We start from the raw sequence: 13,146 nt of genomic DNA, 5'->3' as shown, positions 1-13,146 counted from the left end.
TGTTGCTCACCCCTATTTATAGAAAAACATCAAAGGATTCTTAAGATCTATGACATCATCACTCCCTAAGCCAATGAGATTGTCGCTTTGGAGCGTGATGTCACAGGAGGCGGGCCACGCCCCCCGCCGCCATGACAGCTTCAGCTATGGTTCGTACGTGTTGTGTAGTCGGTTGCAACGTTAGATCTCACGATCGTGAAGGCAAGAAACTGGATAATGGGCTCTTTTCATCGTTTTCCATCCTGGCGGCGACGTGAGGGATCCCATGTATCCGATATCACCAAATAAAGACGCCAGGCATGGATTGCAGCGGTGAGACGAGCGGATATCGAGTTCCGTGCAATCTCCAGCTTTTTGTTGGTTTGCTCGCGGCATTTTCTCTCCGGTGAGTTCTAAATTAATTCATATCACTATTAAAAGGCTTTTAGTGTTTTTTCTCAATGCGCTGCGGTCATAGATAATGAGATAAAACATGCTAACGTGTGATGCTGCACAACCACGTCATGTCGACTGAGTAGCTTTTGATTTGGCATTATTTCAGGCAAACCAGCATATGAAATGGATGTAACAAATCCAGACTGGGCACCAACACTGGGGCACGACGACAAACCTGTGTCAGACTCGGACCGGCACGCAAGGCGTATGCAACAGAAGCGAAAAAGAGCACCCATTGCAGGTAAACACCCCCCCCCTCCAAAAACATACTAAATTGCTCTTATGGTACACTAATCCACACATAACTTAAAGATGAATCACACACATGTCATTGGAATATTGGTGTACATTAACCTTTTGTCTATGTACTATTTTTATCTTACAGGCTTGATGATCGATGAAGGTCTGACAGAAGAACAACAACAAAATAAACATGTCATGGAGGCAGTGGACAGCAATTGTGTTGGACAAGTGGAGGTTGACGTACCAGCTGCAAATGTGGACAGTGGTGATGGAGTGACAGCGTCACGGAAGCTGAAGGGCAGACGAAGGATTGTGTGTGCAGTCAACAGGGCAGAGCAGAAATAAACCGGCTGTTGGAGGAGAACAGACTGCTTCGAGCACAGTTGCAAAAGACAGAGCTGAATGAAACTTTCTTAAAGGACGATACCGAAAAAGTAAGATATTACACTGGACTACATTGTTATGCTGTCTTAATGTCCCTCTTCAACACTGTCAAAGATTTCCTGCCAATATCAAAGAAACTGACAGGTTTCCAAATGCTCTTACTCACACTAATGCGTCTGAGACTTGATCTTCCAGTCCAGCATCTTTTCATCTATTCGATGTGTCCCACAAAACACTGTCTTCTGTCTTCACCGATACCATTGATGTTTTGTATGCCCGCTTAGGAGCACTGGTGCACTGGCCTGAGAGGCACTGTCTGCAGGCGACAATGCCTCCACAGTTTACTGAAACTTTTGGAAAACGAGTAGCCATCATTGTTGACTGTTTTGAGATTCGAACAGAAAGACCATCTAATTTAAAGGCACGCGCACAAACATACTCTCATTACAAGGGTACACACACCATAAAATACCTCATCGGGATTACACCCCATGGAGCTATTTCTTTCATTTCCAGGGGATGGGGGGGTCGTGCATCAGATAAACACATCACAGAGAGATGTGGCATTCTTCAAAAGCTGTTACCAGGGGACGTAGTATTGGCTGACAGAGGCTTTGACATCAGAGATGCTGCAGGAATGATGTGTGCACAGGTCAAGATTCCAGCTTTCACAAAAGGCTACGACGTGCCCACCTGAGAATTCACGTTGAGCGAGTAACAGGTAGTTTGCGCAACAAGTTCAAAATGTTACACACTACAATGCCAATCCGATTACTCTTATCATGTGACGATTGATAAGATCGTTAAGGTTTGCTGTGTTTTTGTTAATATGTGCCCCAGTGTTGTTGTCAAACCAGGGCCAAATGACACTTGCTCCTGTTGAGTATTCTTAAAGCTGTTTTTTTGGATGTACAGTACATTGTAAATAGTTGTACTTTGTGTGAAGTTGTTTTAATAAAACAAAAAAGAATAGTATATTTGTTTGTTTTTCTTTATTATAGATCTATTCACATGTACACAGCAATCACATAAAAATGAAATGCAAACTATTTACATCGCACCACACAGCTGTCATCAATCTTTAACCACAACATGAAACATTACAGGCTATTTAGAGCAGCACGTTGTTTCGAGAAGTATTTCCCAACAAGTTCAGGAAGGCACACTTTACGAAAGAAGTCTTGTGCTTGCTTTAAGCGCGGTTTCCAGAAATCCACAGCAGGGAAGACGCGAATCACAGCAAGGTCTCTCTGTGTCCACACAACGAGGTCACAGTGGTTGGCGCCCGTAACAATTTTTTCAAAGTACCGTCTCTTGGCGTCTTGCACAATCGGTCGCGATACAGCCCTTTGTCTTTTGTGCTGATTTTGAGCATGGTTCTGGCAGTCCCGAATCCAACACTCCAACACTGTGTGCTTGTTTTGCTTTCTGGCCTACTGACATGGCGCCGTGATCCCACAATGCACTGCGGCGTGATGTCAACTCCAAAGCCCTATTTTTTTTTAACTGTTTTCAAACTTAACTTAAAATTTCAGTGTTTTATTTGTATATTTGTATATTGCAAAATCACAATAATCTTCCAATTTAGAACTACAAGTAAAAAAAATTTATTTTCATAAACCACGCAGAGCCGCACCATAAGGACTAAAGAGCCGCGTGCGGTTGCCGACCCCTGATCTAAAGGGTTTAACAAAAAGCTTCCTGCTGGAAAATGAAATGTCCCCACTGGGCGATCGTGGCTCAAGAGTTGGGGGTTCGCCTTGTAATCGGAAGGTTGCTGGTTTGAGCCCCGGCTTGGACAGTCTTGGTCGTTGTGTCCTTGGGTAAGACACTTCACCCGTTGCCTACTGGTGGTGGTCAGAGGGCCCGGTGGCATCAGTATCCGGCAGCCTCGCCTCTGTTAGTGAATCAGAATCAGAATCAGAAACTTTATTGTCATTGTCATGAGAACAACGAAATTAAGAATGGTCCCCGATCATTGCATCATCCCTAGCAATATCAAAATATAAATAAAACAATAAAATTCAATAAATAAAATAGATAGAATACTTAAAATACTAATAAGATATAACAGTAAAACATTCACATACATTCCCACACACATGCTTCAGACCGTGCAAGTGAAAGTGAAACATGCTTTCATCTGTTTTTGGTAATGTGCTGGAAAAGCTTGAAAATTGACCTTGAATGTGCTTAAAAAGTGCTTACAGTTATTATTACAGTTTATAGCAGGACTTTCATGGCAACAGCTAATCTTTATTTTGTTTACTGGGAAATGAAATGCTGCCAATTCACAAAGCTGTGTTTCAGCCGCACTTCCTGTTATAGACTTGTGATGCACACAGGCTCTGTTCCAGCACTCAGCATGTTCTTCCTCATTTTCTCCACCAGGGGGAGTTCCTAAACTATGACATCCTGATAGGAGTGAACCAGGGAGAGGGGCTGAAGTTTGTGGACGACAGTGAGGACAACGACGGCATCTCAGCTGCGGCGTTCGACTACACCATCTCCAACTTTGTTGACAACCTCTACGGATACCCAGAGGGTGAGGACGCCACCTCTGTACACTGCCACTTTTTCAGTTATTCTATTTTACAGCCTCCTCTCACTTAACTGCATTTTGCAGCATCATCAGGTTTTGTCTTATTAGGATCCGCGTTTGTTGATCTGTTAGTTTTTTTCTGTTTGCTGTATTCATTAAAATAAACGGATAATCATCAAAATGACAAATGTGGACAATTATCAAAGCTTACATTACAGTTCTGACAGCTTGAGTTCACATGAATTTTCAAAAGAATATAAAAACCTGTGAAAGTGCTTTAAGCGTTTAAAACATGCGAGTAAAGAATGGAATCAGTAACATGTGAGCCCAGTGAAGTGCATCAAACAAGACAAGCGTGCTAAAGAGAGCCACTCATCCACATCACGGCGTGTCTGCGCCTTAACCTTTGAGGCTCTGTGGGCAGTAATGCTATCATCCCCCAGGTAGTCGGCTCCCAATCTCAGCGTCGCTGTTTCTGACAGATCGGCCTGCGAACCCGTCACAGCCGGACCACAGTCACAGTACAGACATGTTTGGATAATGCAGTCATGCTTCCTCTCTGTGCCTGTCACTCGTTCTGTTATCTGAAAGAGTTTTTTTTTTTTCCTCTCTAGATTTTTCACTCGCTTCCTGGCTCTTGGTTCATCTCACCAACATTTGCTTTGGTTTCATATCTTTTGATCAGACCGATCTCTTAAAAAATGTCTTGCACTGCTGTTACTTTACTCTTAGCAGTTTTTCACTTTTATCTTTCTTCCCCCTCCTTTTGTCCCCTCTGTGCTTCTTCACCAGGCAAAGACATCCTGAGGGAGACCATTAAGTTCATGTACACAGACTGGGCGGACAGGGACAACGGCGACATGCGGCGGAAGACTCTGTTGGCCCTGTTTACGGACCACCAGTGGGTGGCACCAGCTGTGGCCACTGCCAAACTCCATGCTGAGTTTCAGTCCCCAGTTTACTTTTACACGTTCTACCACCACTGCCAGACGGAGACGCGGCCCGAGTGGGCCGACGCCGCGGAGACGAGATACCTTACGTGTTCGGCGTACCGATGATCGGTGCCACGGACCTGTTCCCGTGCAACTTGGCAGCTCCCTCCACTGGTGGCATGTGGAGGTGCAACTGAAGTGTACAGCAGCAGATGAGCAGTTTGGGGTGGGGGTGGGGTGGGTGACTCAGATCTTTCAAAGATACTGTTTTCAAAGACGGTCTGCTGTTTCCAGGCTCAAGACCTCTAACATTTGTCAAAGGGACGAATGCTCTCTCGCTCCTCGCTGTTTTCTCTTTTTTACGTTGGCGTCATCTCTTTTTCCATCTCCTGTGTGTTATGTGCACATTATGCTTCTCTTTTCTACATCCGTGTTTTACTACTGCTCTCTTCCTCTCATTTGACACGCCTCCCTCCTGCTCTTCTCTAAAAATTCCCGATCTGCTGAGCAGTTTGGAGGGGGGAGGCGTACACTAAACATATAACTATAAAAACACTCATATCTTTCATTCTACCAGCATTTTTAGGTGCCAAGTAAGTACTGCTGTGTTTCATTTCTCATCGAGGGAGAAGAAAAACGAAAGAAAAATAGAGTATCGCTATTTACCGTCAACTAACAGAGTTCTGTCATGTTCTCGTGACAAAGTGCCAAACTGGCCTCAGTCGTGTTTTTCTTTCTTTCATCTTCTTTTTTTGTTGTTTTGTTTGAAGCATTTGTTTAATTGTTGTTTTTTATTGTGTGGAAATAATTTTTCTGAAAATATAGATATAGAGAAATGATATTATATATAGTTCTATATAAAATGTGTACAAAGGAGAAAGTATATAAAAGGGTTTTCTCAGTGGGGGATCTATGCATGAATTATTTTTAAAGACGCGGGGAAAAGGACACTGTACCTGTCGATGCACGTTTCCCAAAATCTAAACGAGTCATATCGCTCCATGTTTGCTACTTTTGGTTTTTGGTTTTCTCCCGCAGAGTAAGAGCATCGCAGGAGCTCCTGAAGTCAAACGACGCCTCCCAGCACTCATTTATTAAAACGGAGTCGATGCCAAAAGTCTTAAACGTTAGAATCAAAGCAACAGCTGTGAACTCAGTCATGGTGTCATGTGCAGCCTTCATCTTACTGTCACTACTTTTTCATTTTAGGGTACGTGAGGTAAAGCGTCCGTCGATGTAGCTTGATTGTACAAAATTATTTTTCTACGTTATTAACAAAACAGAGCAGAGACTGATGCTGCTCCTGTCTGACCCCCTTATGTCGTGTGTGTGTGTGTGTGTGTGTGTGTGTGTGTGTGTGTGTGTGTGTGTGTGTGTGTGTGTGTGTGTGTGTGTGTGGGAGTGGCAGTCGCTGTGTGAGTGTGATATCACATCTGCATCACTCAAGCGTAGACGGGCCCGCGTCAGACAACAATAAACAAAAAGCAGAAAAAGGCCAACAGTAAAAACTCAGACTCCAGCATGAGCTCCTTCCTGCTGCTTAACCAATCACCTTCCTCCATATCATCACTGCTCCCTCCCTCCTCCTCTCTCCATCCTACACCACCTTTGTTATTTAACACCGACCCCCCCAATCTGATAATCAGACAAATTCCCAAACACCTGACTTCACTGTGTCGACACCGTTCCTGACTATTTCTGACCTCAGGTCAGCTCTGCTATTATCCTCACATTAAGGGTTCGTTCACCTGCCTGCAGATGATCTGTGAGCTCGTCGGTTGTAAATTAAACTCTAAGCACACTGAGGGTAACCGGGAGGCGTTCAGGGCCTGCAGTGCAGAGCTGCAACATGAAAAAAAGGGATGGGGGCTCAGATCTCCTGAACAGGGTGGAAACAACACGGTGGGTTTGTGCTGTTTGTGATTCCTGCTCCGTCACTCTGGTGGAGACGACTGCAGCTCAGCAGCGCTCCCTGCTGATCCTCTGATGAAGATGTCAACAGTATGTAAACTGAGCTGATGTGCTGCTGTTTGAGCCCACGTGGTAGCGTACGTCCAGTATGGGAGAACTTAGTCACCGGTGCTGTCTTTGCTTGTGCTCTAGCTTTAGCCTGTTTGATTGTTTGTTTTCTATTTTATTACTGCCTAAAAGGGGAGGTGGGGGAAACACATGCCTGACTTCTCCTGTCAGAGGTTTTGTAAGCTCACTGGAAGGGAAACGTGCACAATGTAAATCATAAAACAACTGACTGGGGCTGTGCTGCAGGTGGATCAGTGCTGTGGACAGTAGCTGTGGAAAAGAGACTGGACAAAGACTCTCAGCCTTAAATACAGGACAGAGGATGATCCGATCATCTTTCAGCTAACAGTGTCGAGCAGAAGGACGGCCGGCTGATGCGTCCGTACGAACCCTTTTGTACTCACTCCTGTGTATAAGGAGGCGGCGAGGGGTTGTGTAGTTAACCTCAGCACCACACAGCTACAGCAGAGGACAGAACACAAACGAGTCCTTTCATTCGGCTCTGTTCTTTCTCCTTGTCGGTTTTATAAGCTAACACTAGAGGGCGCCATTGTGGCACATTCAGCGCTCACTCTGAGGTCACTGGACAGAGAAGAAAATACCAAACTGGGAGACGGATGGAGACGAAACATCTGGAAGATCAGAACTGTACATTTTTAAGTGTAAGAAAAAAAACAGACAAAATATTTGTAAATATTAAGTTTCTTGTTTATTTTGTTTTGTTTTTTTGGGGTTTTTTGGAGTGAATGAATGATATGCTTATTTTGTGCAGTTTGTAATGAGAAGAAAAAAATGGCCGTTAGCTTGAGGTTTCAAATGAGTTCATCCTTACCACCGATCAGTTTTGTCTTTGTTTTTTCAACATTTATTTTATTTTTGTCATAACGTTGATCGTTATCATGTGACCATCCTGTAGCAGGAAGGTCGCTGTAGCAGAAGTCATCTCCACTGAAGCCCCCTCACAGCAGAGGGCCAGTCATGCTGTTTATTAGGATTTGCTAGTTTTCAGTGAGAAAAAACATTTTCATCAAGTTTTAAATCCTTTCGTTGCTCTTTTCTCTGTGATTGTCATAAATTCGTCGTCCTCTTTTCAAGCCTTAGCTCGCTTTTATTTTGAAAAATGAGTCTTGTGATCAGAGATGAATCTGTGCTGCATGATGTGCGTAACATCAGAGCGATAAAAGCCAGCTTTGCCTTTCAGTGATTCGCAGTAAGGACATAAATGACCTAAACTGAGACAGAAAAAAGTGCAGTCAGTTCAATGTTAGCTCACCTAACATGTAGCAGTGTTTACATGTAGCCATGTTTGACAGACTCCAGGGCTTTGATACCATAAGATGCCTCATATCCTCACAGACTCATGAGATCACACAGGTGGTCTGACCTGCTCGTGTCACACTGTGCTGTCTGTCTGTCTGTCCGTTGTTTTTCTCCTGCAGTGATGTTATGTAGCAGAAAAACAGTTGGATGCTGGAAAAGTGCAGAGCGATGGGTGACGTGTGGAGAACATCACAGTCTGTGTGTGTTCAACAGCTGTTAGAGCCACACTTCATGATTGGATGATCCTGTGTCACGTCCACAGTGTCAAACGTGCACAGAGACAGTGACACCCACAGAGAAACCCTCAGCTTGGTGTCCATTGCAAATCTGCACCTGTTGTCTTGTTTCTACTTTCTTTGTTGAACTCAGAAACTCGAGACTTGAGATGAAGAAAAATGTTAAATAATGGAATAAAAAAAAGATGATTATTAAAAAAAGTAAAGTAAAATTATATAAATAAATGAGGTGATGATATTTCTGTTTACTTTAGAAGTTATTATACACTGTATTCTGTGATTCTGATCTGGGAAACATTAAAGACATTCATAGCCAGACTGCTGACTTTGTGTTTTTATTCAGTCGCCTAACAGAAGTGCAGTAAGAAACGATTTAGCCCATCCTGATTTCTTAGCTGTTTGCATATTTGCCACACTTACGTGTTTCAGATCATGAAGAACATTTTTATGATAGATAAAGATGACCAGAGTCAGTGTAAAATAAAGCTTTTACATGTATTGCTGGGAGGTCGGCAGCTCCCTCCACTGCTTGGCCCTCTGTGAAAAACAACTGGGATCCAGCTTCCCTGTGATGCTGAATCATATAAGCGGAAGAAAATAAATAGATAGAAGGATGGATGATTGTATTTTGTGTACAATCGTTGAAGTGTAAAAAGGGTTGGCCCTCCGTGGTGCCCTAAGCAAAGTTTGATTTTTGGAGCCCTTTAATAGTGCCAATAATAGTGATTAATGATCACCTACTATAAATGTATTTCATTTTCTAATGTTGATGTTGTTGTAATCCACAGTGAAAAATGTCATAAAAACAGAGAGAAACAATAGATCAAACCTGAGAGCTGCACAGTTGCAGCAGTGTGGTTTACGTCATTGTGTTGTCAGCCTGTTTTACACATCGGTGGTTTCTTATTGACATGTAAAAAGATCTGAAATCGTAGTAAATTCAGCTGCTATTGTGGGCTGGGGATGATTTACACTTAACATTTTAATAACTGGGTACTGAATGTCAGAGGCCCAATGTTCCCTCTAATTTTTCACGTGTCTGAGCGAACACACAAACTCCCTGAGCGATCCCTTGGACCAATGAGCGACAGCAGACGTGTGCACTGTGGTCACGCCGGCATCAAATTACAGCGTTTACATTTATGTTAGACTACTTTTAATTAACTGCTTTAGCCCATTTACAATGAAAATGTAAAAAAAAATCTTGTTCATGACCTGTGCAGTATGTTAACACTATTGGAAGTAAAAATAACTTGAACTCCAATTTCGAAAACACAACTTTCTTTTTTCTTTTATACAGCTCTGACTTGTATCATGAGTCTGTGGTCTGGGAGAGAGTCCTGTAACTCTCTGTCTACAAAATATAGTAAATAATGACCAATGCTGAGCAATTAATTATATAGTTACTTCTTCAAAAAAGTAACTCAGTTTGGCAAACAAAGTTTTTTGCAGCTATTTTTTTAAATGCAGCCAAGGCGTTTTTAAATAAACATTTCAAACTATTTACAGAACAATCAGCTGTTCTGCATCAAATCTGATGCCACACAAATTATTTGTTCCCCTCCAAAAAATAATTTCTGTCCACTATGAGATAAAGGAGAACAACAGTCTGATACCTGCAGGCCTGACAGCAGGAGATGCATCACTCCTGTAACACCTGTAACATTCAGCAGTCGCCTCATTGTTCTGACACACACAACAAAACTATTGACTACACTACACACTAACTACACAAGATTTGCGCTAAACGTTGCAAATCTCTCACATCTCAAAGCACCGCCATCACTCCTAAAACTTCCCCCCGTTTCTTAACAACTAGACGCCACGTTGCCATATCATTCTTTGATTGGTCGACATGGTACTTTTTTGGACGAATAGGAAAGGCAGAGGGGGGTGGGGTTTGTTTTTGCTCACAGGTGGAGAGCGCTTTCGAGTGTTTTCCTTATAAAACGCCGTTTTTACCGTTTCTTCCTGCAGTAAATATAAACAACGATAGTATTCAGAAAGAAAACAAAACATTGCAGATGTTTTTATCACAACTCTGGTTTTACGTGGTCTATCAACACAATTTAAAAACTGGTATAAAATCCCCAATTTTTCCGTCAATTGTTCCGTCTGTCCTGCTCACATCTCCAATGGTTGTACACGTTGTCATTAACATGGCTTCACTCCACATCAGCCACGCCGCTTTGCCAGCTAAAACACTGGTGTCGGCACATAAGGACGCTGTCATAGCCTGCCAACAACGTTGATTGGCTGCGCATATACGCATTATTGGCTGGACTATGGGATAAGGTGGCATCGTTCCCATATGGGAGCAGCCAGTCACTTACTGACCAACACTGCAAAACAGAATTGTTAAAGTATTAATTTTAATTTCAATTCAGGTTAGATTTTTTTTGGTGCGCAACGCAGAATTTCTGTGCGCAGAGACTGTGCCAGCAGTGCGCAGCTTAGAGGGAACATTGCATAGGCCCACTAAAAGTTACAAAATAAGCTACTATCAAATACATTTACTGTAAACACATCAGAAGGTTCTTTATGTGGCAAAAAGTTAGATCTATACAAAATGTTGCAGGGAAACAGAGAAGGAGCTCGTATAGGTTTGAGTTTTATTCACATCTATTGTGCAGGTACAAATAGCAGAGTGGAAAACTTTATACTTTGTGTTTGCAAACATTAATTTATGAAGATTAATTAACATGAGTGTAGCACAAAGTAAAGGTGGAAGCAGTATTCTGACATGACAGTGCAATCAAAACACATTTTGCCACAACAATCTGTGAATAATTGTAATAAACAACTGTCACTTTAATATTGGACAGACTAGTTGTGCAGCCCTAACCTGAAATATGCTGTTTGTTCTGAATGAAAAACGTTAGTCTTTGGTAAACATTTTAATCACATTTATAGATGCAATATGTTATTTCAGTTAAGACTGAATGTTACCACACGTTCCCATCATTAGAGTGCATTTAAAGTGTGGAGAAGTCTGTGAAGGTTCTCAGTCATCCAGGTCATCGTAGTCTAAGGAGCTTGCTAAGAAAAGCGTCTGGACTTCTTTGAGTTACTTGAAGACGTTTCACCTCTCATCCGAGAAGCTTCTTCAGTTCTAAGGGTCAAATGGTGGAGAGTCCAAGCTGTATTGAAGAATTTCTAACTTCATGTAGGCTAAACAGCGGCCTAGAATTAGACTCAAAATCCTGCACTTGCCCAAAATAAAGGGGGCGTTAATGTACCAGATTCTACAGAACACCAGAAATAACTGCTAAGATGGGTCCAACACATCTGAGTTCATGCTGGAGGAACTGTGGGACACACTCTGCCAACCACACTCATATATTGTGGCTCTGCCCTAAACTCTGTGTATTCTGGAGGCAGATATTTGATGCTCTCAAAGACATTTTCCAAGGTAAATATTCCACTAAGTCCTACAGTAGCAGTGTTGGGAAGGATTGCAGAACATATTGACTGCAAAGCCAAAAGTTAGCTGCTAAATATATGACTCACTGCAGCCCTAAAATGCATAACTATCAGATGGTTAAAACCAGATATAATCTATGGATCCAGTGAGTGTCTGTCTGATGGAACAAATTACATACTCAGACTACAGAAACAAGTCTTTGAGAAACGGTGGGGACCCATGTTACCTTTCCTATTACAATGAAGAACACCACCTAATTTTGTGAGCCCTCTCACTACACACACACACACACACACACACACACACACACACACACACACACACACACACACACACACACACACACACACAGCATGTTATGCCAGTTTCAGCTGAAACTATGTTTCAAACCATAATCCGGGTTTTTAGTTCACCATTTATGAGGTTTCAAGAAGAAAATAAAAGACAGATCTGAATGTTTGAAAATGTTTTGGAAAGATTCTGTAAAGATGAGATGAAAAATACTCAAAGGATAAATTTAATTGGTTTATTATTTAGATAAGAATAACAAGCAAGTAAAGGAAGAAACAAGGTAAAATGAAGTAATAATGAAAGAAGTTAAACAAGTAAAAGAAGAAACAAGGTAAAATGAAGTAATAATGAAAGAAGTTAAACAAGTAAATGAAGAAACAAGGTAAAATGAAGTAATAATGAAAGAAGTTAAACAAGTAAATGAAGAAACAAGGTAAAATGAAGTAATAATGAAAGAAGTTAAACAAGTAAATGAAGAAACAAGGTAAAATGAAGTAATAATGAAAGAAGTAAACAAGTAAATGAAGAAAAAAGGTAAAATGAAGTAATAATGAAAGAAGTTAAACAAGTAAATGAAGAAACAAGGTAAAATGAAGTAATAATGAAAGAAGTTAAACAAGTAAATGAAGAAACAAGGTAAAATGAAGTAATAATGAAAGAAGTTAAACAAGTAAATGAAGAAACAAGGTAAAATGAAGTAATAATGAAAGAAGTTAAACAAGTAAATGAAGAAACAAGGTAAAATGAAGTAATAATGAAAGAAGTTAAACAAGTAAATGAAGAAACAAGGTAAAATGAAGTAATAATGAAAGAAGTTAAACAAGTAAATGAAGAAACAAGGTAAAATGAAGTAATAATGAAAGAAGTTAAACAAGTAAATGAAGAAAAAAGGTAAAATGAAGTAATAATGAAAGAAGTTAAACAAGTAAATGAAGAAAAAAGGTAAAATGAAGAAATAATGAAAGAAGTTAAACAAGTAAATGAAGAAACAAGGTAAAATGAAGTAATAATGAAAGGAGTTAAACAAGTAAATGAAGAAACAAGGTAAAATGAAGTAATAATGAAAGAAGTTAAACAAGTAAATGAAGAAACAAGGTAAAATGAAGTAATAATGAAAGAAGTTAAACAAGTAAATGAAGAAAAAAGGTAAAATGAAGTAATAATGAAAGAAGTTAAACAAGTAAATGAAGAAAAAAGGTAAAATGAAGAAATAAGGAAAGAAGTTAGGAGAGAAAACCCCAACAATCCCCTCTGAGCAAGCACTTGGCGACAGTGGGGAGGAAAAACTGCCTTTAAACGGGCAGAAACCTCCGGCAGAAC

At 41.0% G+C, this 13,146-nt stretch overlaps 1 long non-coding RNA gene across 1 annotated transcript; it reads left to right on the top strand.

Moving 5' to 3' along the window:
- The first annotated feature begins 307 nt into the window (after window positions 1-307).
- On the top strand, window positions 308-1,767 carry LOC146636813 (uncharacterized). The gene is made up of 3 exons (XR_014905487.1): window positions 308-385; window positions 542-676; window positions 821-1,767. It is a non-coding gene; the product is annotated as an uncharacterized LOC146636813 (long non-coding RNA).
- Window positions 1,768-13,146: the final 11,379 nt, after the last annotated feature.

Source organism: Diplotaxodon limnothrissa, linkage group LG3 (genome assembly GCF_057381915.1).
Source record: "Diplotaxodon limnothrissa isolate DT_005_m linkage group LG3, D_limnothrissa_male_GT1.1, whole genome shotgun sequence".
Classification (NCBI taxonomy): domain Eukaryota; kingdom Metazoa; phylum Chordata; class Actinopteri; order Cichliformes; family Cichlidae; genus Diplotaxodon; species Diplotaxodon limnothrissa.
Note: the sequence above shows the minus strand (reverse complement) of the source record. Positions and strands in the feature narration are given on the sequence as shown.